Here is a 26753-nt window from a genome sequence, read left to right as displayed (position 1 = left end):
AGCATTTCGTCAAATCTTTTTTCAAGTTCTTAGTTTCTTTGCATTGGGTTAGAACATGTTGTTTTAGCTCAGAGAAGTTTCTTATTACCCACCTTCTGAAGGCTGATTCTGTCATTTCATCACACTTGTTCTCCATCCAGTCTTGTTCCCTTGCTGGTGAGGAGTTGTGATCCCTTGTAGGAAGAGAGGTGTTCTGGTTTCGGGTGTTTTCATCCTTTTTATACTGGTTTCTTCCCATCTTTGTGGATTTATCCACCTGTCGTCTTTGTAGTTGCTGACTTTCTGATTGGGTCTCTGAGTGGACGTCCTGTTTGTTGATGATGAAGTTATTTCTGTCTCTTAGTTTTCCTTCTAACAGTCAGGCCTCTTGCTGTAGGACTGCTGAGGTCCACTCCAGGCCCTGCTTGCCTGGGGATCATGTGCAGCTGCTGCAGAACAGTAAGGGTTGCTACCAGCTTCTTCTGCTTTGTCCCAGAAGGATACCCACCAAATGTCAGTCTGAGCTCTCCTTTATGAGGTGACTCTTTGGATATATGGGGGTCAGGGAGCTGCTTGAGGAGATGGTCTGTCCTTTATAGTAGCTCAAGTGCTGAACTGTGAGCTCTGTTGTTCATTCAGAGCTGCTGGGCAGGTACGTTTAAGTCTGCTGCAGCAAAACCCATAAACCCCCGCTTTTTTCCCCCAGGTGTTCTTTCCTGGGGACTTAGGGCTTTATTTATGGGTTTCCACTGTGCTGCTGCTTTTCTTTTTTTTTTCAGGGCTGCTCTGCCCAGCAAGGAGGCAGCTTAGTCACTGCCTGCCTGCAGATGCTTCACTGAGCTGCTGTGGGCTCTGCCCAGCTGCCGTGTGAACTTCCCTGCAGTCCTGTTTATATGGGTGTAGTTAGAACTGCTTCGGCAATGGTGGCCCACCTCTGTAATGACGGATTCTCTCTGCAATGGCGGGTTGCCTCGGCAATGGCAGGCTGCCTCAGCAATGGCAGATTGCCTCCGTAGTGGTGGAGTGCCTCGGTAATGGCAGATGCCCCTCCCCCACAGAGCTGGACCGTCCCAGGTTCAGCCGTGCTTGCTGTGAAACTCTCAACCCAGAGTGTTTCCAATTGCTGTTTTTTTTTTTTTTTTTTTTTTTTTGGGGGGGGTGGGACCAACCAAGCCTGATCACCTGGCTCCCTGCCTCAGAGCCTTCTTTTTTTTTTTTTGGTTGAACGGTCGGCTCTCTTCCAGGTGTTATAGTCTCCTGTTCAAGGAGACTATAGGATCTGTGTGATGTCCTGTGCGGTGACCCACTGCCCTGGCTGAAACAGCGGCATTGAGATTCATGGTGCTTTTTTGCCCAGGAATCTCCTGGCCTGGCTCCCTGTTTCAGTCTCCTCTTTCTCAATCAGATGAATGAGTGACTCTGCCTTCCTGGAGCTTCTTGGAGCACCCCTTGCTGGCTAACAGAGGGGGCCCAGTCCCGTTTACTCTGCACCGGGAACTGCCATGCTGGGGTGCAGGCAAAACAGCCGTGCCGGCCAAAACAGCCACGCTGGTGATCCATGGGGCTCCTCCACCTGGGAATCTCCTGGTCTGTGGGCAATAAAAATCCATCTGGAAATGCAGCGTCCACTCACCCTCTGTGCTTTCACTGGGAGCTGCAATCCTGAGCTGCTCCTAATTGGCCATCTCAGATCAACCTCCTAGGGCTTTATTTAGGAATTTCTGTTATGCTGCTGCCTTTTTTTCAGGGCTTCCCTGCACAGCAAGGAGTCAGGCTAGTCACTGTCTGCCTGCAGAGGCTTTGCTGAGCTGCTGTGGGCTCCGCCCAGCTGCCATGTGAACTTCCCTGTAGTCCTGTTTATATGGGTGTAGTTAGAACTGCCTCAGCAATGGTGGCCTGCCTCTGTAATGACAGACTCTCTCCATAATGGCAGGTTGCCTCAGCAACAGCAGGCTGCCTCAGCAATGGCGGATTGCCCCTGTAGTGGTGGAGTGCCTCGGTAATGGTGGACACCCCTCCCTCACAGAGCTGGACCATCCCAGGTTCAGCTGTGCTTGCTGTGAAGCTCTCAACCCAGAGCATTTCCAATTGCTGTTTTTTTTTTTTTTTTTTTTCCTGTGGGGGTGGGATCAGCCAAGCCTGATCACCTGGCTCCCTGCCTCAGAGCCTTTTTTTTTTCTTTTAGTTGAACGGTCAACTCTCTCGCCTGCTGAAAAGGCGCTGGATCTGTGTGCTTTCCTGTGACATGACCCACTGTGCTGGCTGAAACAGCAGTGCTGAGATTCATGGTGCTTTTTTTTTTTTTTTTGTCCGGGAATCTCCTGTCCTGGCTCCGTTTCAGTCCCCCTTTTTAATCAGATGAATCAGGCTCAACATCAATCTCTATTCCCAGCCCTATTGCCTTGTCCCCTATTCCAGATAAAGACCTGTGCAGTGTGTTTTCATAGACCCCAGTATGAGGCACAGTCTCTTATCCCATCTGAAATTAACAATCTGGAGTGGAACATGTTACAGAAAGAACAGAAAAGTGTGTGGGGTTTACCCTTTCTGGTTCAAAAATCCCAGGAAGACTTTCATCCTCCAGCTCCCAATCTTGCATTAGTCAGCCAGTCCTTTAAGTCTTATGTCCCCGTCTCCATCATTCCTGGTGGTTTTTCATTCAGCTGTGAGCTAAGGAAGAAACAAGAGCACCACCTTCAAAGGAGGCTTGTCCAGCACAGATGGGGACTGCCCTGCAGAATCCATGAGTCTCTGTCAATGCTGTGTCCTCACAGCAAAATTTCAGAGATAACCTGAATCCAAGAAAAATCATGAACCCTTACACAGCTCTTTGGTAAAGCGTCAGAGCAATAATAATCTAAAGAATTTTGGATCAAGCAAACCAAGAAGCTTCTATGAGAAGAGCTCAAATATGCTTGCCCTGGAGAATGCGGGGAAGTATCAGGGATACAGCCAGGAGAATGGCCCGAAAGATCATCTGTTGCATGAACCAGAGACATCTTCATTAGATGATCTGAGTTCTAACTCTGAGAGTGAACTAGAAGGTCATATGATGCATCTGCCAGGGAATGATTTAGGGGTGAGCCTAGGTCAGAAACAACTTGCAAATGCCCTGACAGTACATTTGAGCAAGAAATCTGAGGAAATCAGTAAGAGTCGAGTGTGCATAGTTCATGGCATTCAGTCAAGCAGACAATGTCTCTTCCTGAGAAATCCCATAGCCAAACAAACCATCGAAATTTGGCAGCATTGGTGTGTGAGGACTACTGCGTTGATATATCCCAGGAGATGTCCTTCCTTGGTTCCAACAAACAAAAGATGTTGGAAGCCCATATTAAATCTTTCCATATGAGGATGCTGTGGGGTCTTCCCAGCAAGGTCCTTGAATCCATAGAAATCTATAAATCACAAAAGGACCTTTCCAGTTCCTATTCCCATATTGACCTCCCCTCCTCAGCCACCTTCATTCCTCAGGAAGATTCCAAAATGGGGTCTCCAAGTCTCTTGGACAAAGCACTCTTCAAGAAGAAAAGTTGGGAACAACAAGCTCCATCCCCATTTTGGATCATCCTGACCCTGTTTCTCATACTGAACACGACCTTACAGAGACGGATTCAAAAGATGGTGCCTCCAATCCCCTTAGAGGAAGCACTACAGATTTTCAAGGAAAAAAGATAGAAACAATAAGCTTATTCTACATCCTGGATCATCCACACCTGGTCATCTCACCTGTTGACAAAGAACGGCAGGAAACCCTGAGAAGAGAATTATCTGATATGATAATGAGCTTACAGAAACTGTCCAGACACCTGACAATGGCAGACAGAATTTTCTGCCCCGCACACACAGCATCACAGATGAAGTCAGTCAGAAACAGAATGTAGTAGCCAGTAGGACCAGCCCAGAGCTGCCCATAATGCAAGCCAGGGCTGGTGGTGAGTCAATGGATGAAAAAGAGAGTTTCGGTAATAATGTAGAAAGGCTTCAGAGCAGTAGAAAGACCTTTCCTGTCACCAATGGGCCTAAGGAAATGTTCAAGGAAGATGAGCTCAGTTTTCTTCAATCACAAACTAGGAACAACTTGACAACCAGCAAGTTAGGAAGATCCTCAGTGACAAAGGGGAAAATAAGCACTTCTCTTGAAACTGAAAATTTCTCACCAAAAATATCAGTTTCCCAAGATCCTAAATCATCATCCCTTAAACATCAGATGTTTAGTGAGTTAAAGTTGGCCCAGGGGGGAGCATAGCCAAGCTCAAACACATTTCACTGACATGCCCCTTGCCTTAGATAACTTGACTTCCAAGGGCTTACTGACTCATGCCCAGGGCATCTCCAGTGGGAACATGGCAACATCCCAGGAGCTACATGTCCATGTGGAGGACAGAAGGATCCATCCATGTGGAACAGCAGCAGGAGCCCACGGTCCCTAAGCATCTTACAGATTTGCCAAGTTAAGAATTTCCCACCAGCTACAAAGAGAGTGAGCCCTCTGAGACCCAAAGGAGGAGACGTTGGTGGAGGGGATGCAGGGTTGGGAACACCCCAACCCAGGAGAAAGAGCCATCCTGTTCAAAAGAAGACATCAGGGGAGGTGCTTGGGAGAAAATCTTCTCCAACCTTGGTAACACAGCCTCCTCCTGAAAGCATTTTCAAAAAATGGTTGAAGACCTTTTTTCAGAGGTTTAGGAAACTAAGCATAACATGTGAGGAAGAAGAAAGTTCCCAGGAAAAGGGTAGCTCCCTGTCATCATCTTGCAGGATAGAGGTCCAGCCAGGATGGAGGTCTAGTTTCTAGGAAGAAACTAGAGCAACACCTTCAGAAGAGGCTCATCCAGCACAGATGGGGTCTGTCCTGCCAAGTCCATGAGTCTCTGTCACTACTATGTCCTCAGAGCCCAATTTCAGAGCTATCTGAGTCAGAAAACAGTGAGGGACCCTTACATAGCTCTTTGGTTGTGGGTCAGAGCCACAATGATCAAAAAGAATTTTAAATCAAGGAAACCTAGAATCTTCCACAAGAGAAGCTCAAATATGCCTTCCCTGGAGAATGTGGGGAAGTTTCAGGGATACAGCCAGGAGAATGGCCCAAAAGATCATCTGTTCCATGAATCAGAGACCATCCATGGATCCAGAAGGATCCATCCATGTGGAACAGCAGCAGGAGCCCACGGTCCCTAAGCATCTTACAGATTTGCCAAGTTAAGAATTTCCCACCAGCTACAAAGAGAGTGAGCCCTCTGAGACCCAAAGGAGGAGATGTTGGTGGAGGGGATGCAGGGTTGGGAACACCCCAACCCAGGAGAAAGAGCCATCCTGTTCAAAAGAAGACATCAGGGGAGGTGCTTGGGAGAAAATCTTCTCCAACCTTGGTAACACAGCCTCCTCCTGCATTTTCAAAAAATGGTTGAAGACCTTTTTTCAGAGGTTTAGGAAACTAAGCATAACATGTGAGGAAGAAGAAAGTTCCCAGGAAAAGGGTAGCTCCCTGTCATCATCTGTGCAGGATAGAGGTCCAGCCAGGATAGAGGTCTAGTTTCTAGGAAGAAACTAGAGCAACACCTTCAGAAGAGGCTCATCCAGCACAGATGGGGTCTGTCCTGCCAAGTCCATGAGTCTCTGTCACTACTATGTCCTCAGAGCCCAATTTCAGAGCTATCGGAGTCAGAAAACAGTGAGGGACCCTTACATAGCTCTTTGGTTGAGGGTCAGAGCCACAATGATCAAAAAGAATTTTAAATCAAGGAAACCTAGAATCTTCCACAAGAGAAGCTCAAATATGCCTTCCCTGGAGAATGTGGGGAAGTTTCAGGGATACAGCCAGGAGAATGGCCCAAAAGATCATCTGTTCCATGAACCAGAGACCATCCATGGATCCAGAAGGATCCATCCATGTGGAACAGCAGCAGGAGCCCACGGTCCCTAAGCATCTTACAGATTTGCCAAGTTAAGAATTTCCCACCAGCTACAAAGAGAGTGAGCCCTCTGAGACCCAAAGGAGGAGACGTTGGTGGAGGGGATGCAGGGTTGGGAACACCCCAACCCAGGAGAAAGAGCCATCCTGTTCAAAAGAAGACATCAGGGGAGGTGCTTGGGAGAAAATCTTCTCCAACCTTGGTAACACAGCCTCCTCCTGAAAGCATTTTCAAAAAATGGTTGAAGACCTTTTTTCAGAGGTTTAGGAAACTAAGCATAACATGTGAGGAAGAAGAAAGTTCCCAGGAAAAGGGTAGCTCCCTGTCATCATCTGTGCAGGATAGAGGTCCAGCCAGGATAGAGGTCTAGTTTCTAGGAAGAAACTAGACCAACACCTTCGGAAGAGGCTCATCCAGCACAGATGGGGTCTGTCCTGCCAAGTCCATGAGTCTCTGTCACTACTATGTCCTCAGAGCCCAATTTCAGAGCTATCTGAGTCAGAAAACAGTGAGGGACCCTTACATAGCTCTTTGGTTGAGGGTCAGAGCCACAATGATCAAAAAGAATTTTAAATCAAGGAAACCTAGAATCTTCCACAAGAGAAGCTCAAATATGCCTTCCCTGGAGAATGTGGGGAAGTTTCAGGGATACAGCCAGGAGAATGGCCCAAAAGATCATCTGTTCCATGAACCAGAGACCATCCATGGATCCAGAAGGATCCATCCATGTGGAACAGCAGCAGGAGCCCACGGTCCCTAAGCATCTTACAGATTTGCCAAGTTAAGAATTTCCCACCAGCTACAAAGAGAGTGAGCCCTCTGAGACCCAAAGGAGGAGACGTTGGTGGAGGGGATGCAGGGTTGGGAACACCCCAACCCAGGAGAAAGAGCCATCCTGTTCAAAAGAAGACATCAGGGGAGGTGCTTGGGAGAAAATCTTCTCCAACCTTGGTAACACAGCCTCCTCCTGCATTTTCAAAAAATGGTTGAAGACCTTTTTTCAGAGGTTTAGGAAACTAAGCATAACATGTGAGGAAGAAGAAAGTTCCCAGGAAAAGGGTAGCTCCCTGTCATCATCTGTGCAGGATAGAGGTCCAGCCAGGATGGAGGTCTAGTTTCTAGGAAGAAACTAGAGCAACACCTTCAGAAGAGGCTCATCCAGCACAGATGGGGTCTGTCCTGCCAAGTCCATGAGTCTCTGTCACTACTATGTCCTCAGAGCCCAATTTCAGAGCTATCGGAGTCAGAAAACAGTGAGGGACCCTTACATAGCTCTTTGGTTGAGGGTCAGAGCCACAATGATCAAAAAGAATTTTAAATCAAGGAAACCTAGAATCTTCCACAAGAGAAGCTCAAATATGCCTTCCCTGGAGAATGTGGGGAAGTTTCAGGGATACAGCCAGGAGAATGGCCCAAAAGATCATCTGTTCCATGAACCAGAGACCATCCATGGATCCAGAAGGATCCATCCATGTGGAACAGCAGCAGGAGCCCACGGTCCCTAAGCATCTTACAGATTTGCCAAGTTAAGAATTTCCCACCAGCTACAAAGAGAGTGAGCCCTCTGAGACCCAAAGGAGGAGACGTTGGTGGAGGGGATGCAGGGTTGGGAACACCCCAACCCAGGAGAAAGAGCCATCCTGTTCAAAAGAAGACATCAGGGGAGGTGCTTGGGAGAAAATCTTCTCCAACCTTGGTAACACAGCCTCCTCCTGCATTTTCAAAAAATGGTTGAAGACCTTTTTTCAGAGGTTTAGGAAACTAAGCATAACATGTGAGGAAGAAGAAAGTTCCCAGGAAAAGGGTAGCTCCCTGTCATCATCTTGCAGGATAGAGGTCCAGCCAGGATGGAGGTCTAGTTTCTAGGAAGAAACTAGAGCAACACCTTCAGAAGAGGCTCATCCAGCACAGATGGGGTCTGTCCTGCCAAGTCCATGAGTCTCTGTCACTACTATGTCCTCAGAGCCCAATTTCAGAGCTATCTGAGTCAGAAAACAGTGAGGGACCCTTACATAGCTCTTTGGTTGAGGGTCAGAGCCACAATGATCAAAAAGAATTTTAAATCAAGGAAACCTAGAATCTTCCACAAGAGAAGCTCAAATATGCCTTCCCTGGAGAATGTGGGGAAGTTTCAGGGATACAGCCAGGAGAATGGCCCAAAAGATCATCTGTTCCATGAATCAGAGACCATCCATGGATCCAGAAGGATCCATCCATGTGGAACAGCAGCAGGAGCCCACGGTCCCTAAGCATCTTACAGATTTGCCAAGTTAAGAATTTCCCACCAGCTACAAAGAGAGTGAGCCCTCTGAGACCCAAAGGAGGAGACGTTGGTGGAGGGGATGCAGGGTTGGGAACACCCCAACCCAGGAGAAAGAGCCATCCTGTTCAAAAGAAGACATCAGGGGAGGTGCTTGGGAGAAAATCTTCTCCAACCTTGGTAACACAGCCTCCTCCTGAAAGCATTTTCAAAAAATGGTTGAAGACCTTTTTTCAGAGGTTTAGGAAACTAAGCATAACATGTGAGGAAGAAGAAAGTTCCCAGGAAAAGGGTAGCTCCCTGTCATCATCTTGCAGGATAGAGGTCCAGCCAGGATGGAGGTCTAGTTTCTAGGAAGAAACTAGAGCAACACCTTCAGAAGAGGCTCATCCAGCACAGATGGGGTCTGTCCTGCCAAGTCCATGAGTCTCTGTCACTACTATGTCCTCAGAGCCCAATTTCAGAGCTATCTGAGTCAGAAAACAGTGAGGGACCCTTACATAGCTCTTTGGTTGTGGGTCAGAGCCACAATGATCAAAGGACAGGAGAGGATACAACAAAAGGGGTCAATCCATTTTTGGAAGGTGGAAACCTGGTAGGGGACACATAATTGACTTAGTGCCTGAAAACAAATTCACATTATATATCAGTCCATTCTCACACTGCTATAAAGAACTACCTGGACTGGGTAATTTATAAAGAAAAGAGGTTTAATTGACTCATAGTTCCACAACTTGTTTAGGAGGCATGGCTTGGGAGGCCTCAGGAAACTTACAAATGTAGCAGAAGTCAAGGAGGAAGCAAGCACATCTTCACATGGCACAAAAGAGAGAAAGCTAAGAGGAAGTACGATACACTTTCAGACAACCAGATCTTGTGAGAACTCACTATCACAAGAACAGCAAGGGGAAAATCTTCCCCCGTGATCCAATCACCTCCCACTGGGTCTCTCCCCCAACACTGGAGATTACAATTTAACATGAAACTGGGGAGGGGACACAGAGCCAAACCACTTCACACCACAAAACTACAGAATACAAATGACATGGTGGAACCAAACAAGAAACTAGGAGTTACATGCTGTAGACACGGTTCATTGAAATTTTGGTTCTTTTTTGTTTTACATTGTGTATTAGCCCATTCTCGTGCTGCTGATAAAGACATACCTGAGACTGGGTAATTTATGAAGAAAAAAAGGTTTAATGGACTCACAGTCCCACATGGCTGGGGAGGCCTCATGATCATGGCAAAAGCTGAAAGGCACATCTTACCTGGAAATGGACAAGAGAGAATGACAGCTAAGTAAAAGGAGAAATCCCTTATAAAGCAGTCAGATATTGTGAGACTTATTAATACCATGAGAACAGTATGGGGAAACTGCCCACATGATTCAGTGATCTCCCACCAGGTCCCTTTCACAACACATAGGAATTATGAGAGGTACAATTCAATATGAGATTTGGGTGGGGACACAGCCAAACCATATTGTTCCTCTCCTGGCCCCACCTAAATCTCATGTACTCACATTTCAAAAGCAATCATTCCTTCCTTACAGTCCCCCAAAAGTCTTAACCCACTTTAGCATGAACTCAAATGTCCACACTTTGAAGTCTCATCTGTGACCCCAGGAATTTTCTCATCCTCATACTAGTTCACAAACATCCTCCAGCAACTTGTCAAAGTGTCCATTTAAGTGTTCCTAACAGTTTATGGCTTCAGTGGCTTCTGCTCCAGGTAAGCTGATCTCATTTATGATTCTCTTTATTCATCTTTCTGAGGATTTTAGGGGGTGGTTAGCTCTATGACCTAAATTCCTCAGTGGCTCCAAGAAAAGTTATTTTCAATTTGTTAAGCTTTTTGCTTCTAAAGATGGGAGTGGTAAGTTTTTTAAATGTCAGAGCTAGAACCAGAAGTATCCCCTCAGAAAATGATTCATTATTTTCCTGTTCTTCTTCCCAAATTTATAAATGAGTTTAGTTGGCTTAGGGACACACTTGATATGGGAAGTATGAGGAGAAGCTAGATCATCCCTCTTCTAAGGCAAGATGTCAGACAGGGGTGGGAGTTCAGGAGGACTAAGGTTTCCATCTGAAACTCACAGACTACGTATCTGGCTATAATGGAGAATTCCAGGATAAAATCCCAAACACAGTGATTCTGTGGCCCTGGATTAAATTATTTAGACTGTGGGCTCTCTAATGAACAGTTTCTCCTGACACTTGATCATGAGTAATATTCCCATGTCACATGTCACTTGACCAAGCCTTCCTTCATATTGGGCTGATGAGGAGGGCAATGCTGAGAGCCTCTGAGCGGAAGCTGGAGCTGGAGTGCTGTTTCCAGGACACAGGTCCTGTGTGGGAGCACAGATGTGACTCTTGGCCTCTGAATCTGTGCCTTCTCTTGAGCTGAGGACTGCTAACTGAGAACGTCAAGTGTATCTCTCACAGACAAAACCCTCTGAATTTTTCAAAGGAAAAAATTGGAAATATTTTATCACCTTTAAAACTTGACAGGAGAAGTACATTTCTTTTTTCCTTTTCTTTTTGAGACTGAGTCTTGCTCTATTGCCCAGGCTGGAGTACAGTGGCGTGGTCTTGGCTCACTGCAATCTCTGCCTCCCAGGTTCAAGCAATTCTCATGCCTCAGCCTTCTGAGTAACTGGGATTACAGGCACCTGTCACTACACCCAGAAGAAATAGATTTCTATTAATTTAAGATAGAGAGTCATATTATTCTTGTATAATGAATGTATGAGCTTCCTAGAGGAGTGAGAGAATTGAGCTCTGGCCTCGGATTATTTTCTTTTTGTTCTTAGCATCAAGGCAGAGCCAAGAGGATAAAGAAAAATGGAACATTTAAAGGTCAGGTTCTGCCCTTTCAACCTCAGCTCTCCAAGGATGACTCTTCCTGTCTCTTCCATGAGGTCTCAGGTTCATAATCTCTGAGGATGTCAGTTACTAGAAATACAGTCTCTCTTAGAAAACAGTCCTCACAGGAGAGGCTCATGGGAAAGCAATCAGACCTGAGACACTTCTCAGAGTCCCTGCTCTGCCCATCCATGGGCGTGAAGGAGTGAGGAGCCTGTGTAATGGGTGTTGCCCAATAGGTGGCAATGTGAGATACATTGGAGAAGGACTACTGGTTGGTTGGTTTTGAGTCATGCCTTCTGTCTCTCCACTTTGTATAAGTACTTTGACTTCCCCCTCGCTGAGATAACCATTAATATCTGTGCTTCATGTGATGGTTTTGAGTATCATAAGGAATACTGTATATGAAAGTACTTTATAAATGAAGCCACATACATATGTGAACCACATTAATATTATCAATGACAGCTTGACCTTTTCTACTGATCCTTGGGATTCTTCAAGACAAATCTACCAAGGGCACCCCTAAGGGGCATTCTACTCAGCTTCCAATAAGATCTCTTTGCTTCTAACTTCATCACTAACCTGTTACTCAACCTACTAGGCTTTTCAGGTTGGATAACTTACCAGAGTGAAGTAGAAGAGAAGAGGAAGCTGTCTTTTCTTCTGTAAAGGTGACTCAACATTATCCTTCTTTCCAGTATCCCCCTTTTTAGTAGAGTTCATGTAATTACAGGGCATTACTAAAGCCTGGGGTTGACATGGGAGGGGAAATCCAGTGTCAGAATGTAAAAACAATGCGGAAAGGGATAAAAGGTATACTGTGAGATAAGGGAAGTGGAGCACGGCATGTGAAAAGACAGTATGCACTGGGTGGCCTCAGCTTTGCAAGACCTGTCAAGGTCACATACACTTGTTTCAGTCCTGGCTGCAGCTTTGTACCTCTTGTCTCCTGCAGTCCCCTGAGCCAGCATTACAATACCATCTGTTTTTATCAACTATTATGTCCAGAACCCCTCATGAGGTATGTAACAGAGCCACTGCTGAGGTCACGGACTGCTTTTCCAGGAGTCTCCAGAAGATGCTACTTCTCTGTGACCCCTTTGGCTTCCACAGCATCTGTGACCAAGTAATCATTCACTCTGACCTCTGCCCTTCCAGCGACTCTTCCAGAAGACCTAATACTGGCCCCTCTGCCTGAGCCTTCTCTATCACCCCGCTCCATGCTCTAACCTGACCTGATCACCCCTTTAGCTGACTTCTTTTCACCCTCACCACTGAGTGACCCTCTGCCACCACAGCCTGTTCTTCCCTTGGATTCCAAATTCCCCATGGACCATTCCTCACCCAACAGCATGCTTTTCCCCCTCTGTCACCACAGCACACTCAGAAGGCAGATACTGATCTCCAACCTGAGGCCTCTCTGTCTCTGAACCCCACCCCTGATACCACCCTTTCCCAAGATATCAACCCCTTATCAGATATTTCCCAGGCAATGAATCCCACTGATTCATGTGCTTGTAATCATGTACCTCCAACCCTATCTGCTTCACCACCACAAGACTGTACTGTGACTTGACCTAAATCAAGTTCCATCTTATTGAAACCTGTTTCAGAGAGGTTCTCTACAGAAAGTCCTAGTAGGTTGTCCACTTATGTTCCAACAATCAGAGGCATGGACCATTCCATTTCAGAATTCTCATGGTGGCAGCCTCATGTCAGGAACATGTTCCTCCCCAGATTACCATACCCTGATTTTCAGCAAGAGCATGTTTCCCTTCCTTCACCAGAGACCTGTTCCTGGGGAGACTCTGATACCAAGCACATGGAGGCCAGTAGTTGCATATCCACCCAAACGATGGAGGGATCAGCATATAGCAGTTGCAACAACCCAAGTCCATAAGTATGTCTTATGGAAGTGCCAGGATAAGAATTTCCCATCAGCCAAGAAGGGACCCAAAGCAAGAGCCTTTTGGGACCCAAAGCAAGAGAATGTAGAAGCGAGGACTTGGGATTAGGGATATCCGAAGCCACAAGGAAGAGCCATCGTACTGAGGACAGGATTAGAAGAGACTTCAAAGTCTCTGAAACGAAAGAACCATTTTCTCCTGAAAGTTACTTCAGAAAAAAGATGAGGCAATTTTTTTCAGTGGATTGATTTCAAGAGAAAAAGCACAGGGCAGGAAAGTCCCATGCAAAAAGACAAATTTATGCCAGCCTTTGCATAATGCCAAGACCTAGTTGAAAGTAGACCTGTCTTTGTGAGGCCTCTTCAAGCTCTTGAGCTCATGACAGCCACTGGGAAGATATTAGAGGAGAAACTGGCATGTAGGCAGGAACCTGAGGACTGGGAATTAAGTCAGCAGAAGGAAGAGCTGCAGACTCATACAGAGCCTTACAACAGGCAACCCTCCAACTAGGGGTTCCCTCTGATCAGCAGCAAGGAGAAGGGTCAAGTACTAACCCCCACAACCAAGAAGCTGTCTCTGCTGGCCCAAGTTACCTTTCAAGTGTTAGATGGATCAGGACTAGGATCAGTTATCTCAGAAAGCTGTGACATTTAAAGAGCAGCTATTATGCCAGAGTAATCTTCCTTCCCTGCACTCTAGTGAGCCTGTGTCCATCCAAACTCCACCTGCATGCAAGTATGCCAGGTGCCCCTGGCTGATATCACACCCATTGAAGGCACTGAGTTCAGAGATTTGACTCTTCTATGCAAACAGAAAATGCTTCTCCAGCACTTACAGGAAGCAAAAATTTCCCTAAAGAATAATCCAGTTATTGTAGAAAGAGCCTTTCAGTTTTCATGATAGTATATCCTCTGATGAGGACAATCTCTTTTTAGCACAACCAAGAATATTGATCCTCCCCAATAAATGTTTCTTCTAATATAGAGTGGTGTTCTCCATGTACTGCTCTGGAGGTGTGGATTTGTGCTCAGGGAAAGGAAGAAACTAGTTTAGGTCTTACTGTTTTCCTCTTGTGGCTTCTAAAAGATGACCAATCCCTTGTAGAGAGCCTGATAATGGCCTTCTCAGTCTTATCCTAGGGTCTTTTATTTGACACTTTTCAGATGTCCTGTAATTAAAACACTGTATTATTTCATAAAAAGTACAAAAAGTTTACTTTAAAACCTTTCAGACCTTTGTAAAATGAGAAAAGCCCTTTGAAAAACCCAAAGTCCAGAACTTGGCTCAAATCATCCTTGTACCTGCTACCTGGCTATCTTAAACTATATACAGCTGTAGAGTACAGTAAGTTACTTTGACATAATAAAGCCAGAAATTCCCCTTGCTTCATCAAAGCCAGGAAAGGAGAGAGCCTTCTAACCAAACAGAAGTTACATCTTTTGTAAACTAAAAATTAAAATGATATCCTATCATCTGTCCCTTTTTTCTTCTGGTTAGAAGCAAATCACAAAGCCCAAAGCCCAGCCTACATTTAAGGGGAGAGATAATTACACGTGTGTCAATACCATGAGGTAGAGTCATTGGAGACTTCTTAGAAGAATTCCTAACACAAGGGTCTCTTCTTGGCCATCTCATTGAGTTCACTGAAGCCAAAGTGGCCAAAGGTGCCAAATAGGTCACCATCCTTATCCATATACAGGTTATCAAGGTGGAAGTTGTTTAACAGCTGAGTGGAGTGGTGGCTGGTTAAAAAAAAGATTAAAAAACCCATAAATATCAAAGAAGTTGGAACATCCAAAGAAAAGAGAAAGTTCGTATGAAGGTAAAAGTGGTGTGGGGTCATTATGAATGGCAAAGTGAAAGGATCCCTTAGAACCACCTGAAACATCACTGCCAGTATTCAGACTTAAAGGAGAAATTAGGTGCAAAAAGTCTGGAAGTAAGATTGGCCCTAGGCAGGAGGGTTCATATGGGGGCTCAATTAATTTCCTCCGGATTCATTTCTATCCATGTCTTGGCTCTCTGCTATGTGCTGGCTTCATTAAGAATTTCTATCAGTCAAGTTCATAGCTATATTCTCCATGCTTCAAGTGCAGCTAAAAATAGGTTGCCTCTCCCACTAGATCCTTCAAAAGTTCCATTGGAACCCTACTGGCTCCAATTGGGTCACATGCCCATTCCTAACCAATCACTGTCACCAAAAACATGGAATGATATTTTTGGCCAAGTCTGAGTCACATACCATGCACAAAATAGGAGTGTTCGGAAAGGCAACTTCACCTGCACATGGATTGAAACTGAGAATGGGGTTAGTTCCCCATAAGACAATATAGGAAATATTTCCATAAGGTGAGTAAATTCTGGGTGACAAAGATAAAATGGATGTTTTCTAAAGCTCTCTTTCTTACTGCTCCATTTCTTCCTTCTTGTTCAGAGTGATGTCACTGACCAAAGCCTGGAGGTGCAGGAAGAATGGTGATTCTGTGGATGCCTTGGGAGAGGAGGGAAAGTGGGATGGGTTTAGGGTAAGGAGACCATCTAGGAACTTGGCCTCTTACTGTCCACTCTTTTTCATCTTAAAGTCCTTTACCTTCATTCCGGTTCAGTTACTGCCATACCCTAAAACTACCAGGAATATCTCTGCTTTTTGAAAAAATACAGTCTGACATTCCACCCTTTATCCTTCGCACTTATGCCCTCAGTATGCCAATTCTTCAACCAATTCAGGAATTACAAGCCACTTTAAACTTTCTCCTTGTCAATCTAATAACCTTTTAATTTCCTTCCTCTCCAAGAAAAACTTCATGACCCACACTTAATCACAAACCTGGTTAAGATCTGGACTTTATGGTCTACTCGAAACAACCTATCCCAGTGTCCTTTCATCTTTCCTGCCTGGAAAAATCCAACTTGCTACTTTTACTAGACCTGCCTTCTAAAAGCAAGCTGATTTGGAGTCTCACTCTGTTGCCAAGCTAGAGGGCAGTGGTGTGATCTTGGCTGACTGCAACCTCCCCTTCTTGGATTCAAGTCATTCTTCTGCCTCAGCCTCCCGAGTAGCTGGGACTATAGGTGCACCACTACACTCAGCTAATTTTTGTATTTTTAGTAGAGATGGGGTTTCACCATGTTGACCAGGCTGGTGTTGAACTCCTGACCTCAGGTGATCCACCCGCCTCGGTCTCCCAAAGTGCAGGGATTATAGGCATGAGCCACCAGTCTTGACCTTTTTTTTTTTTTTTTAGAAACAGAGTCTCACTCTGTGATCAGGCTGGAGTGCAGTGACACCATCTCGGCTCACTGCAACCTGTGCCTCCTGGGTTCAAGCGATTCTCCTGCCTCAGCCTCCCGAGTAGCTGGGACTACAGACACACAGCAGTACGCCCAGCTATATATATATATATATATATTATATGGGCATTTTTAGTAGAGACGGGGTTTCGCCTTGTTGGCAAGGATAGTCTCTATTTCTTAACGTCCTAATGCACTTGCCTCCGCTTCCCGAAGTGCTGGGATTATAGGAGTGAGCAACAGTGCCAAGCCCAAGCTAATTCTTTTTGGATAAAATCACATGATTAGGTGTTTAGCAACACCATTAATTCATTATCTACAACTAATGGCCAGCTTCCAACACTGCCTGAAAATAATCCATTCATTCTCCCAGTGAATACTTTGTCCTAGGCAGACTTCTAAGCACTTGGGACACACTAGTGGGAAAACAAAGCTCTTTTTCTTGTGGAGTTTGTATTATTATTTTCTTAATAAATTTCCTTGCTTATCGACTCAAAATTACAATTTCACTTTCCTAACTTTCTCCACCCTACTCACCCATTGAACATATGTGCTGGACCACATATGTTAAAAGGAATGAGAAGCCAACAGATGGAAACCATTCATCATAAATCTTAAAAAAAATCCCAAACACCTTGAATTCCCATCAAATAACTTTGCCCTTACCTTCTATTATACTGAAACAGGTTTCCCTAAGATACCTGCCTTGATCCTCCGAAGCTGTGATCTGTCCTTGGTTTCCAATTCACAACACTCTCCACAGTGTATTGGAATATTTGGCTCAATAGTCTGTCTTCCAGACTGAGGTCATGTCTCCCTCAACACAGGTCTGTGCCCAGCATTTGGTAATTAGCATCTAGTGGAGCACAGAAACTTAGGAGGAACGAAAGAGCAAAAGGAAAGATTTCAGGCCGGGCACGGTGGCTGAAGCCTGTAATCCCAGCACTTTGGGAAGCCGAGGAGGGTCCTGGTCAACATTGTGAAACCCCGTCTCTACTAATACAAAAAAATTACCTGGGAATGGTGGCGTGTGCCTGTAATCCCAGCTACTCAAGAGGCTAAGGCAGGAGAATTGCCTGAACCCAGGAGGCAGAGGTTGTGGTGAGCCGAGATTGCGCCATTGCACTCCAGCCTGGGGAACCAGAGTGAAACTCCGTCTCAAAAAAAAAAAAAAGGCCGGGCACGGTGGCTCAAGCCTGTAATCCCAGCACTTTGGGAGGCCGAGGCGGCTGAATCACAAGATCGACGAATCCAGATCATCCTGGTCAACATTGTGAAGCCCCGTCTCTACTAATACAAAAAAATTAGCTGGGCATGGTGGCGCGTGCCTGTAATCCCAGCTACTCAGGAGGCTAAGGCAGGAGAATTGCCTGAACCCAGGAGGCAGAGGTTGCGGTGAGCCGAGATCGCGCCATTGCACTCCAGCTTGAGTAACAAGAGCGAAACTCCGTCTCAAAAAAACAACAAAAACAACAACAACAACAAAAAAAAACAACAAATATTTGTAAGGCCAGTCCTCTATCCAAACAGAGCTGCAAGCTGGTATGGTTAACGGCATTTTAGTTATAGAAAGTTGGAAATTTCCCATGCCATCTAGGCTCTGAATCCTTGACCTATAGGGAACATTGTTTCCTTAACCCTAAGGTCTGTCTTAGTTGATAAAGGGGTGTCTATTTTGGTCTCTTAAATCACAATAGCTTAGTGCACTGTAATCTATTCCTGGTTTAAGGGAGTTGCTTACTTGTTATGAAATTGATGGAGAGGGCTGGGACTCTGTATTTGAGGTAGAGTTAGAAAATGTGGGGTCAAAATGACAAATATGAGATTGAAATAAAAGAAGGAAATAATCGATTCTGGATTTGAAAATACCACTTGATGTGTCACAGGATGGGTGTGTAGGGATGTTTTTAAGAAAATAACTTTTATCTGAGGAATGTGAGTCCTTTTTAGTTATCAGGCCTAGACAGACATTAAAATGAGACAGCAATCACGGCCCTACTTTCTCCTTGACCTGTGTATTCACCTCTTGAAACTGCATGCTATTGCCACATGTACCTATACATTAACCCAATAAACCCACAGCTGACACTATAACCCACACCCTCTAACTTAACAATGTATAGCCAAACACTAATCAATATCACTTCATAAACCAATGAGAATTCCTGATAACAACTTTGTATCAGCCCAATTCCTTATCTCATTTTTTGACTTTAAAAACCCACTTGTAACTGCTGCTAATTGGAGTGTATATTTAGGGTGACTTGCATCTGTGTTCCCAGGTTGCAGTCTTCAAGCTTGACCCAGATGAACTCTCTATTTATGATAATTTTGCCTCAACTTCTTCCTTTTAGGTCGATGTGTATGTGTGTTTGTGTATAGAGTATGTTCCAAAAGTGCTTGAAAAGTTTAAACTTCACTAACTTCAGAAAAATAAGTGCTATAATGTACCCCCAAGATCCCGTGAAGTTTAGTTACATACACTTATTGTACACTTACTTTCACTTTGTAGATTTTAAAAGGAATTATTAGTGAAACCATGCCCCAGAGTTCAAGAAACCAATGACCAACACAGATCATCAGTTTACAGGGCAGCAGATTAAACAACAGCAGCAACAACAACAATAACTTGCTAAAATGCCAAAACTGTCCCTGCTCGTGAGATTGAAAAACTGGCTAAAATGGATTAAAGTTGATATTGCCAACTGAAGTTTGCACAGAATAACCTGGCTGACATCACAGCCCAAATTTCTGCCACGTTTTCAACTAACTCCCCACAAATGTGTACATGAGATCCAAGAGGTAGCATTAAAAACAACTGTGTATGCCTGAGGACTTTACAGACCTCCTATTTTCTTCCACTAATCACCTATTAATCCCAGAGACAACTCCCTAAACCTTGTCTAACAAAATGACTGCATGAAAGCCAGCACACGGGACAGATTTGAGCTGGACTCCTGTCTCATTGTGATTAATTTACCATAAAACCCTGCTTTTCTCAAAAACCCAAATTGGGCAGTGAGCTCCTTTTCTTTGATAATATTAGATTTAATCGTTTGAGTCAGTCCCTCTGATTGGAAATAGTTAAGGCTGACTTTAAAGTAAAAAGTTATTGTTTGACACTCACAATACAAAGTAAGCATAAAGGCACGTTAAGTTTCATATCTGGCTAATGGAAGGCAAAAACATCCTGTAGATAAGAGGGACTGGAGGACATTTGTGATCCTGAGAGTGCCAATGCCTGGGTACAACAAAAATTCCAGGCAGCATTTCAGGCTTTCAAGGCTGTGGTGTTGGTGGGGTTGAAGTTAAGGGCTCCAAACAGTAAAGCAGGACTTGGGTAATACCTGGTTTACTGTTGGAGCAAACAGAAAATTCCACTTAGGTAAATATATGACATGAAGAAAAGATAGAGTTGGGAAATGGAGTGGGAGGGTAGGGCAGAGGGATCTGGAGGGCACAGGAGGGGTGTGGTCAGCTGGGTGGGTGGGGTCAGGGATGCAGACACACCCTCCTCTTACGGCTCCCTCCACCCTCAGAAACCCTCTGTGACTTCCACGCTCTATGATGCAGGCCTAGGCTTATAGTTAAGCCTGGGCAAACTCAGGGCTCAGTTGCTTCAGGCAGCCATACTATTCAGATCATGGAGAACATCCTCTGTTTTCTGAACAGTTATACTGAGTCAGGGCTCAGCCCTGGCTTGGCGCATTGCTTGGATATTGATCTCAACTTCATCTGCTTGATTGGGTTGGGATTGTTTAATCTGTACTTGTTCTACGACCTATTGACCCTGTATTTGTCACAACCTGGGAAAAATAATGACATCCAAATGGTAAGGAACTGTGGGCGAACACCCAAGGGAGATTCCCTCTTGTTGTTTCCCAATCCTATTCCCACATTTCTAAGTAAGTTTAGTTGGTACAGAGAGATGGTCTTAGATGGGAAGTCTGAAGAGAGGACAGAATTCCACTCTTCTTTGGAAGAGGTTGGGTAGACTTAGGGCTTCAGGAGGACTAAAGTTTCCATCCGAAGCTCATAGATTACCTATCTGGCTGTGGTGGAGAGTTCCAGATAAAATTCCAAACACAGTAATTCTGTGGACCCTGATTGGACTATATAGACAGTGTGCTCTCTCTGAAGAAGAACGATTTCTGCTGAAATGTGATCATGAGTCACATTCCCCTGTCATCTTCATTCAACCAAGCCTTCCTTCATATTGGGTTGACCTGGGGAGCAATGCTGAGAGTCTCTGAGCAGAGGCTGGAGGCACAGTTCTGTTTGGGACACTTTTCCTATGAGGAAGCACAGATGTGACTGTTGGCCTCTGAGTCTGTGCCCTCCTTGAGGACTGCTTGAGCATATCAAGTGTGGCTTTCTCTGACAAAATTCTTTTTGAGTTTTTCAGAGAAGGAAAAGTTAGAAATATGTGATCACCTTTAATAATTCTTAACAGGAACATATTAGCATTAATTTGGGAGTCATATTATTCTTGTGTAATGAGTGAGTGAATGAATGAATGAGCTTCATAGAGAGTGAGATAAATGAGTCCCAGCCTCTCATTGTCTTTCTTTCGTTCTCAGCGTCAGGACAGAGCCAGGAGGAGAAAGAAAGGTGGGACATTTAAAGGTAAGGTCAGCCTACTCTATCTGAGCTTCAAGGGTGACCCTTCCTGTTTCTGTCAGGAGGACTCAGGCCCATAATTGCTTAGAATGTCAGTTACTAGATACAGTCTCAGAAAACAGAGCACTCAGCAGAGAGGCTTACAGAAAAGCAATCAGACCTGAGACACTGCTCATAGGCCCTGCTCTGCCCATCCATAGGCATGACAGAGTGATAGACCTGGGCACTGGGTGTTGCCCAGTAGGTGGGCAAGTTAGATATCAAGGAATGACTACTGGCTGGCTTGGAGTCAGAGCTGCTGTCTCATAACTTTGCGTAAGTGCTTTGACTTCCTCGATGCTCAGATTCCTCTTGGAGGTCACCACTGACATCTGTGTTTCCCATGGTGGTTTTGAGCATCACATGGGGTAATGTATGTGAAGGAATTTTATAAATGATGTCACATACACCTGTGAACTTGTTAATAGTATCAATGACTATTTGCCCTTTTCTACTGATACTTGGGGCTATCAGAGTTGAATATCTTAAGGATCTCACACAGAGCGACTTCTGTATGATCCCTGTGCCTCTACCTTCATTATATATAACATACTGTTATGGTTTCCCAGACCGGATAACCTTGCAGAAAGAAGCAGAAGAGGAAAGGAAGCCGGTTTCTATTCTCAGAAGGTGATTACTTGTTCCCTTCTGTCCTGTTCCCACCCCAGTCCTTTCTTTAGCAAGTTATATTCACCTCAGGGATTTCTTGTAGCCTGCTATAGTTGTGGGAGTGGGTAGCCGTTGGAATGTGTATGTGAATGAATGTGTTGAGAGGCCCTAGAGTGCATGGGAGGTCATAGGCGGGGGGCAATGTGAAGTGGGTAGCGGGCACCAGGGTTCCCACCACTGCCAGGCTAACAGACTCTCCTTTCCTTGTTCTGGTCCTGGCTACAGCTTCGGGCCTCCTGCTTCCTGCAGTCCCCTGGGCCAGCATCATGACACCACCCGCTTTTGTCGACTGGTATGCCCAGACCCCCTCTGTGTGGTGTGTAACAGAACAGCTGCTGAGGTCCAGCGACTGCTGTATTGGGATTCCCTGAAAGATGCTGCTCCCTCTGTATCCCCTTGGGCTTCTGCAACTTCTGCAACTGAGTCATCAGTCACTCTGGCTTCTGACCACTCAGCAACCCCTCCAGAAGACCTAATAGTGTCGCCTTGGCCTGACCCATCTCTACCACCTCCCTTAACTCTCTCACCTGACCTGATCACCCGTTTAGCTCACTTATTGTCACTCTCACCACTGAGGGACCTTCTGCCACAAAAGCCTGTTTCTCCCCTGGGTTCCAAGTTCCCTATAGACCATTCCCCACCCCAACAGCTTCCCTTTCCCCTTCTCCCACCACATCATATTCAGAGAGCAGAGCCCAATCTCCAACCTGAGGCCAGTTTGTCTCTGCATACCATCTTTTCATTAGACTCTGCTCTATTACAAGATACGAACTCTTTGCCAGATAATTCCCAGGCCATGAATCTCTGTGATTCATGTACTTTTCATTACAAACGACCAAACTCTTCTGCTTTACGAATGCAAGATTGCACTGTGACTCAATCTAAAGCAAGTCTCAACATATCAAAGCCTCTGGAAAAAGAGATGTTATCTGTAGGTGGCTCTGGTGGGTCAACCACCTCTCCCTCTACAATCAGAGACATTGACCATTCACGCCCTGCATCTGCAGAATTCTCCTGGTGGCAGCCTCATGCCAAGGACTCTTTTTCTTCCAATTTTGTACCATCTGATTTCATGCAAGAGCTCCTTAGCCTTCATTCTTCTGAGAGCTTTTTAGGGGGGTACTCTGTGGTCAACCTCACAGTGCCTGTTAACCTCTCATTTGTCAGCCATGACATTGTGGCACTTTTGGAGAGACAAGTCAAAAAAAGGGACGATTTCCTGATGTGTAAAGAAAATGGAAAGACACCAGGAACTTTCCCAAAACATCTTAGGCCAAACTACCAACCGAATTCTTCAGGGAAAAAGTCAGCTTCAATTGCTGATAAGCATGGCCTGGCAACCTCCTTTCCTTTTTTGGCCAGTAATAGGAAAGTAGAGTGGCTGCACACCCATCAGCAGCCCCCATATTCTAAGTGCTTTGAAGACCATTTAGAGAAAAAATATGTTCAGCTCCTCTCAGGTCTCCCATCTCTGCACAGCAAGTCTCTGAATCCTACTGTTCTTCTCCCACGTGGACGTTCCTCCATGTCTGTATCCTTCAATGAGATTGCGAGTACGTCTCCATTACAGAAATCCCCAGTACTTCCCCATCCCCAACCTCTGTCCTTGCCTGTTACCCAGCCTCTACCCTTGCCTCAAACTCTGCTCCAAGGTCAGTCTGTGGCTCAACATCCATCTCCACTCACAGCCCAAGTACCTAGTCCTCCATTCCAGGTTGGGATCTGTGGAGTGTGTTTTCATACATCTCAGAATGAGGCACTGTCTCTTACACCATCTGAAATTAACCATCTGGAGAGGAATGTGTTGCAGAAAGTACTGGAAAATGTGTGGGGTTTACCCTCTGTGGTTCAAAAATCCCAGGAATACTTTTGTTCTCCAGCTCCCCGTCTTGCATTGGTCAAGTCCTTTAAGGCTCGTGGTCCCATCTCCATCATTCCTGGAGATTTTGCACTCAGTGCTGAGTTTAGGAAGAAACTAGAACACCACCTTAAAAAGAGGCTCATCCAGCACAGATGGGGTCTGCCCCGCCGAGTCCATCAGTGTCTGACACAGCTACGTCCTCAGAGCCTGATTTCAGAGTCAGAAAACAGCGAGGGACCCAAGAGCGACCTAGAAGGTCGTATGATGCATCTGCCAGGGAATGATTCAGGGGTGAGACTAGGTCAGAAACAACTTGCAAATGCCCTGACAGTACATTTGAGCAAGAAATTTGAGGAAATCAATGAGGGTCGAGTACCTGAGAGTGTGCGTAGTTCATGGCATTCAGTCAAGCAGACAATGTCTCTTTCTGAAAAATCCCACAGCCAAACAAACCATCGAAATTTGGCAGCATGGGTGGGTGAGGACCACTGTGTTGATACATCCCAGGAGATGCCCTTCCTTGGTTCCAACAAACAAAAGATGTTGGAAGCCCATATTAAATCTTTCCGTATGAGGATGCTGTGCGGTCTTCCCAGCAAGGTCCTTGAATCCATAGAAATCTGTCAATCGAAAGAGGACCTTTCCAGCTCTTTTTCCCATGTTGACCTCTCCTCAGCCACATTCATTTCTCAGAGAGATTCCAAAGATAGGGTCTGCAAGTCTCTTACATGCAGTACTTTTCAAGGAGAAAAGTTGGGAACAAGCTCAGTCCTTGTCCTGGATCGTCCTGACCATGTCACCTCACCAGTGGGTAAAGAAAGACAGGGGATCCTGAAAAGACGGTTTTCTTATACTGACCATGACCTGACAGAGATGGATTCCAATGATGGGGCCTCCAAGCTCCTTGGAAGAAACACTGCAGATTTTCAAGGAGAAAAGATCGAACCAACAAGCTTATTTTCCATCCTGAATCATCCACACCTCATCACCTCACCTGTTGACAAGGAAAGGCATGGGACCCTGACAAGAGAATTCTCTGATCCTGATGATGAACTTACAGAAAGTATCCAGACAACTGATGATGGCAGACAGAGTTTTCTGCACCGCACACACAGCATCATAGACAAAGTCAGTGAGAAACAGACTGTACTAGCTAGTAGAAGCAACCCAGAGCTGCCCATAATGCAACCCTTGGTTGGCCGTGAGTCAACGGATAAAAAAGTGACTTTCAGTGATACCATGGAAAGGCTTCAGGGCAGTAGAAAGACCTTTCCTGTCACCAGTGTGTCTAAGGACATGTTCAAGGAAGAGAAGCTTAAACATCAGATGCTGAGTGAGTTCAAGTTGGCCCAGGGGGAGCATAGTCGAGTTCAGAGTAGAGCTGCCTTTACTGGGACTGCTGAGGTTCAGAAAATTAAGACTGACATTGGAAAGTTCCTAGAGGAGAAGCTAGGGCATAGGGATGGGATAGATATCACCTGTCCCCAAGAGCCCCTTTCCTCCTCAGTAGAGCTTGGGAAAGCTCAGCATGAGCCAGAACTGCAGGTCAGAGCAGAGCCTGTCCAGGGCTATCCCTGCAGCTACACGGCTCCCTCCTGCAAAGTGACATGTAGCGAATCTTGCAGCCAACAAGCTGTCTTAGTTGGCCAGAATTATCCGACAAGGATTAGACAGATCATAGACAAGAACAGACAGCCGCAGAAAGTTGAGGCATTTAAGGGCAAGATAATTGTGTCAAAAGCATCCCCAATCCGTGCCCCACAGAAAGCCTGTGCCCCAACCAAATCCCACTTGACAGTGTCGGTTGACCCACTGCCTCCAGCCATCCCAACCACTGCTAAAAGCACTGTGTTCAGTGATTTGTCATTAATTACACAGAAAACTCTTCCGAAGCATTTCCAGGGAGGAAAATTCCCCCCCACAAAATAATTTCCTCCTTGTGGAGAATATTGGTTCTCTCCAATAAATGTTCTAATAAGAATGATGTCTTTTCTGTGTATTGTGTTGTGGGGTATAGATTTTGGGTAACCCAAGCTTGTGTTTGGTGAAAGGTAGGAGTTAGTTCAGCTCTTACTGACTGCTTCCTTTTACTTCTAAAAGGTGACCAATCCCGTGGATCTCTTGTGGAGGAATGAGTATCATGTGTCTCCAAAAGTCCCTTCTCTCCCTGATGAAGTCTGAGGAGATGGGCCTTTTTCTGCCTCTTTGCTATCAGACTCACTGATATGGTATGGCAGCCTGGACCTTCCTCTCCATTCACTGCTTCATATTTAGAGCAGTGAGGAAGACAGGCCTTCCGTTTGTGAAGAGAGGGTTAAGGACAGGTATATTTTTCAGAAATAATAGTTTAGTCACTATTTAAAAAAAGTTATCAGTGACCAGAGGATCATGTAATTTGGTGGAGTGTTGAGGGTATTGCTGGTTGGGGTAGGGTGTCAGGAACACCATGGGTACTGCTTAAGAATCTGAGAAATAGGGCATGCTTATAATTTAGGGAAGCATATTTTGACCTCACTGTTGAGGCTTTTGTACTAAAAAGTCACTTTGGGGAAGTATTTCCCCTGCTTGGGTATTTCTCCAGGCTGCCTGGATTGATGACTTTTTTTTTTTTTTTTTTTGAGACAGGGTCTCACTCTGTCACCGAAACTGTAGTGCAGTGGTGTGGTCTCAGCTCACTGCAACCTCCACCTTCCAGGCTCAAGTGATTCTCCTGCCTCAGCCTCCTGAGCAGCTGGAATTACAGGCACGTCCCTGTAATTCCATGCCTGGCTAATTTTTGTATATTTAGTAGAGACAAGCGTTTCACCATGTTACCCAGGTTGCTCTTCAACTGCTCATCTCAAATTATACTCTTGCCTCGGCCTCCAAAATTGCTGAGATTACAGTTGTGAGCCACTGTGCCCAGCTGATCGATGACATTTTTACAGAGCAAAACGATCCCTTATCTGTCTGTGGCAGCAATGTTGACCAGGCAACCACCTACCTTATAGGGTAAAACTAAGCTGAGAGTAAAGAAAAAAGTACCTTAGAATGAATGAGAAAGTAAGAAAAAAGTGAAGATAGGAAAGGATGACCCTGCTGGAGGAAAAGGGTTTGTGCCCCATCATGTCCATATCATGACCCTTTCTCAATCTGGATCTAGGTACCACCCCCCTGAGGTTTACCAGGGCACTGCAGAGATTAGAGATGCCATTTTGCCAGAAGTGTACACGGCTCTATTATTCAATTTCTCTAATAGAATATGCAGGACTGTTTTCAAGCATGACCTCCCTCTCTTTAGAGAAGAAGATCTTTGTGCCTTCTCTCCAGCCATGTTGATAGCAACATACAAGATCTTCC

The 26753-nt window shown here is 45.3% G+C and overlaps 2 pseudogenes; both read left to right on the top strand.

Moving 5' to 3' along the window:
- Nucleotides 1-4412, top strand: part of LOC105725240 (spermatogenesis-associated protein 31D1-like) — a 42707-nt pseudogene extending 38295 nt beyond the window's left edge.
- A 15456-nt stretch (nucleotides 4413-19868) lies between these two features.
- LOC135268691 (spermatogenesis-associated protein 31D1-like) lies at nucleotides 19869-25343 on the top strand (annotated as a pseudogene).
- Nucleotides 25344-26753: the final 1410 nt, after the last annotated feature.

This window comes from Aotus nancymaae, unplaced genomic scaffold (assembly GCF_030222135.1).
Source record: "Aotus nancymaae isolate 86718 unplaced genomic scaffold, 86718_ANA_hifiasm-v0.15.2.pri h1tg000041l, whole genome shotgun sequence".
NCBI classification, from domain to species: Eukaryota; Metazoa; Chordata; class Mammalia; order Primates; family Aotidae; genus Aotus; species Aotus nancymaae.
The sequence above is the reverse complement of the archived record's forward strand: the minus strand, read 5'-3'. Positions and strand labels throughout refer to the sequence as shown.